Consider the following 4,323-nt stretch of genomic DNA (forward strand, 5'->3'; position numbering starts at 1 on the left):
GCAATACCAAAACAATATTACAACAAATATTAAACAATTCTTGTCCTGGTGGGAGCACAAGTGAAGCCTGGTGGCCCGCCAGGCTTATAAAACACTGGGAGAAACCCTGAATGAGCCATGGAGAGCCCTGGCTGATACTTGGCTTTATGCATAAATAACCCAACTGAAAATATACACAAGAATGCTGTCATGTTCAGCATGTTTTGCAAGATAATAAAAATTAACGGGTCCGACACAAATGTACACACAGAGCTGCAGCTCGCAGCTCCTCCATGTTTGTTTTCCATTTGGCTCTGCTCTGTCCCAGCACCATCATTTCAGTCTAATGGGAACGATAATCGTCGCCTACATGAGTTAGTTTACAAGGCACAGTTGACTTGCACAAAGTACAATGTGAACGCAAACTCATCAGTGGAAAAACATAAAGTTAGCTTTTGATCCAGGACTTTCCTGGTGTGAATAAATGCCAAGAATACTTCAAGGTATTGTTTCTAAGCTTGAGTCTACCATCTACTGGACCATCAACATGAAGATTACCAGGCTGTGACTCTCTAAGACCCGTGACTGGTGTGATGTATCGTGTTAATTACAGCCCAGTTCATTCAAAGCACCAGCTTCTTGGTTGATGCATCTAATCAGCAGCCTGCATCTCCAGCCAACATTTCCCTGCATGTGTGTGACTCCGGCTGCCATAGCGAAGTCATTAAAAGTTAATCAGAGATGCACCGTTGCAACAGAGTGGGAAAGAATTGCCTCTGTCAGTGGCTCCGGGCACAGGAAATCATACCACAGAGAGGGAGGAGGGAAAAAAAGGCAGTGATAGAGACAGAAAAACACAATGAAGCGGACAGGCTGGAGGAGAGAGGGAGGGAGAGATTCTCATACTAATGAACCATCACTTCCATGTCTCAGCCGATGCCCTCCGAATCCCAACATCTGTCCCACCAAACCCAGCCTCATTATGACACCCCTCAACAAAATCCCAGCCTTATAAGTAAGATAGTGTGTGTGTGTGTGTGTGTGTGTGTGTGCGTGCGTGCGTGCGTGCGTGCACATGACTTGAAACGCAGGGTGACGATGGGAAAGTCTGCCCCGCTGTAGTTGTCACATCACATCTAGAGCAGGACGGCCGAGGGCATATGCATGTTGTGTATGTGTGTGTGGATCTGTGTGTGTGATATGAGGGTATGTGGGTGGTGGTGGTGGTGGGGTTCTAGGTCTGGGGCTGTGCCTGAGGGCCTCGCCTGCGCTACAAAAGACTCCACTCAACTCCGGTTAGTCGCCCTCACTAGCATATCAGCACTGACGGACGGCGCACACATATAAATACGCACAGACTTCCTGTCTCGTCACTTATAGCCGCTGTGATTAAATGTTTTCCTCTAATTAAGCTTCTGCAGACGAGACGTTGCTGCAGGACAGCAGAGTGTGATCAGCGCTAAATAAAAACTGTTTGTTTCTGCGTTGATCGGTGCACTCCTGAGCGCAGCCGACGAATGTGTGTGAATGTTTTTAGGTGAGTGTGTGTGTGTGTGTGTGTGTGTGTGCGCAGCGTGCTATCACTCTCTTGCTAGGGGTGACAGGTTGGTTGGGGACTAATGCAGCGCGACGGAACTGAATGTGGCCTCGAGCAAAGCATCTGCCTGCAGCCAGTCCTCATCTGAGCTGTCACACACACACACTTACACAACCCATTCCAATGGAGAGAAGGCGAGTTTAGGATCCACACACACCGTAAACACACTCAAGAGCATTATAACCCCCGTCACCCCTGCTTTTCTGCTTCTGTGGGTTCCAGACAATAATGGCTCTGCCCCGATGAAGAGCTGGACGTGACGCGCTGGGCCGGCCGGGCTCGGATGCTTTCACTTTACACTCCTCGGTTTGTCTAATAAGAAAATATAAGCACCGTTTCTCAACTTATTTTGTCCAAAATACAAAAGTAAAAAACGCCTGTAGGGCAAACTATTTACTTTTTATGAACCTGTTAAGTTTTACGGTCCTGTCCAAACCTCACTAGGATTTGTAACGTTTTGCAGATTTGTAACGATTTGCAGATTTGTAACAATTTGCAGATTTGTGACGTTTTGCAGATTTGTAACAATTTGCAGATTTGTGACGTTTTGCAGATTTGTAAGGTTGTGCAGATTTGTAACAATTTGCAGATTTGTGACGTTTTGCAGATTTGTAAGGTTGTGCAGATTTGTAACGATTTGCAGATTTGTGACGTTTTGCAGATTTGTAACAATTTGCAGATTTGTAACGTTTTGCAGATTTGTAACGATTTGCAGTGCCAGACCAAGACAAAAGCAAACCTTGCAACTGTTTACACAGGACAGGTTAATGAAAGCTAAACTCACGCCACGGAAAACCGYCATTATTTCAAAGTTCCTTTAAGACGAATGCATTTGAATTGTGATTTAATAATTTTTACAAATTCTGTCTGCTTCATCTAATATCTGTTAGCAGCTGATAACTGGAGCAGATAGCATAACTACTTAACCACTGAATATCAGCTGTTAGACTGTTGTTATTTTAGCAGGTATTTGTTTTTTGTTTTTATAAACAATGACAAAATCCAAGTAGTTGTGAAAGATGTTGCTGTGGTTGATAATCCATGTTTTAGTATTGTAGCTGCAATGTTTGCTGTTGCTTTTCTGTTTGACAAAAAGACAATTAGCTTTTTGTTATGCAGTTAATTTGTAATTTAGTAATTTATTTCAGACAAATCTTTCACCGGCAGTGTAGAACAAACACAAAGTACATAATAAATTTCTTGGAGACACATCACATCGGTGATTATGAGTCTGAAAAGGAGTATGAAGAAGTATAACTTATATAATCAWACCCCTTTTCCAGCTGTAATTTATCACATTATTTTCAGTTTCCAATATCCTTCCTGACAAAATGAAATAATAATTGTAGTAATATTTCCTCAGCCAAATGAAAGTACTGCATACACACACATACACATTTGTACACATACATATATACATATTCACATATACATACATATACCCATATACACACCCATCTGCTTATATACAAAATTACAAATTTAAAAGTGATCATTTAAAATATCTTCATTCTGTACAACCACTGCATTTCTGCTCAAGCTGAATATAATATCTCATACTARCTTGTTTTATTGCCACATTTATTTACATTTAAAGTAGGTAAACCTAAAAYTGTTTAAGTAAAAAYGTGCAATTCCACAATAGATGTGAGTTAACACATGGATRAATAAGATACCAAGTATACTTTGACTTATAAAATTGAAGTTGACAAATAATTATACACATAAAAATGGGAAAAATAAGAGTACATAACATATTTCAATTATTTAATGTCTCTATGGCCTCATCTAGTTTTTAATATAATTTCAGCATCTATAGTTAGTTTGTTGGACAGACAGTGCAACATAATCCCAATCTCTCTAARCTAGTACCATCAGAAAGAGCAAAGTTTCAAATGTTTGATGTGTTTTACATCTAGTCCATGTTCTTGATTCACCTGTTGCAGCAGCTCTTAGTTTTAAACACACTGAAGTAATTGAGACGATTAAATTACATTTCATTTTTCTGCAGCGGAGTCAGACTTGAGCAGCTTTTTGGAATCGCAGCTCTAGACTTGGCTCCCTTCAGGTAGCTGAAAATTGGAAAAGATTCAGCGCGGTTCCTGCCGAGCAGTGGACTCAAAGGAGCAGAAGCATAATGAGAAACACACTTTCCATCATATTTACCCTGCAACGTTGCCTCCAATGTTGCCCTCGGCCATCAGGACCTATTTCTCTCTCAGCTTAGATTCTTTGCTTGTGGCTGACCTGTGTTTAGCCCCACGGGATCCCAGTGATTATACTAATCTCTCCAGAAATCCGCCGCGCTCTCTGCAGGCTGCCACAAGTTGGCACCCATCTATACATCGGGGCAAAGCGGATTTGAGTCAAGACGGGAACGAGGGGTAGCTGGCTTTGTTTGGTTTTTTTTTTTTTTTTTTTTTTTTGCAGATTGGATCGAAGGTTAGGGAGAACAGGATGTTATTTGCAGGATGTCAACGTGTCAAACGAGCGTTTGGGTTCGACGCGTCGCCACAGAGTTCAAGTTCTCACTGACCCAGCAGGGAGTCTTCATACTCTGTTGTTTGTAATCTGGGGGGGCGAGTTGCCCCCTCCATAGGGTCTGACGATCAACTACCCCCATGTTTACATCAGAGCCGGGCTGGTTTCCATGGAAACGGAGTGCCCCTCTTAACCGGCGCACTCAGGAATAATGCATTGTTGAACAGTGCCTGAGGCTACACACGCACACACCCATACACACACAC

Source organism: Poecilia reticulata, linkage group LG21 (genome assembly GCF_000633615.1).
Source record: "Poecilia reticulata strain Guanapo linkage group LG21, Guppy_female_1.0+MT, whole genome shotgun sequence".
Classification (NCBI taxonomy): Eukaryota; Metazoa; Chordata; class Actinopteri; order Cyprinodontiformes; family Poeciliidae; genus Poecilia; species Poecilia reticulata.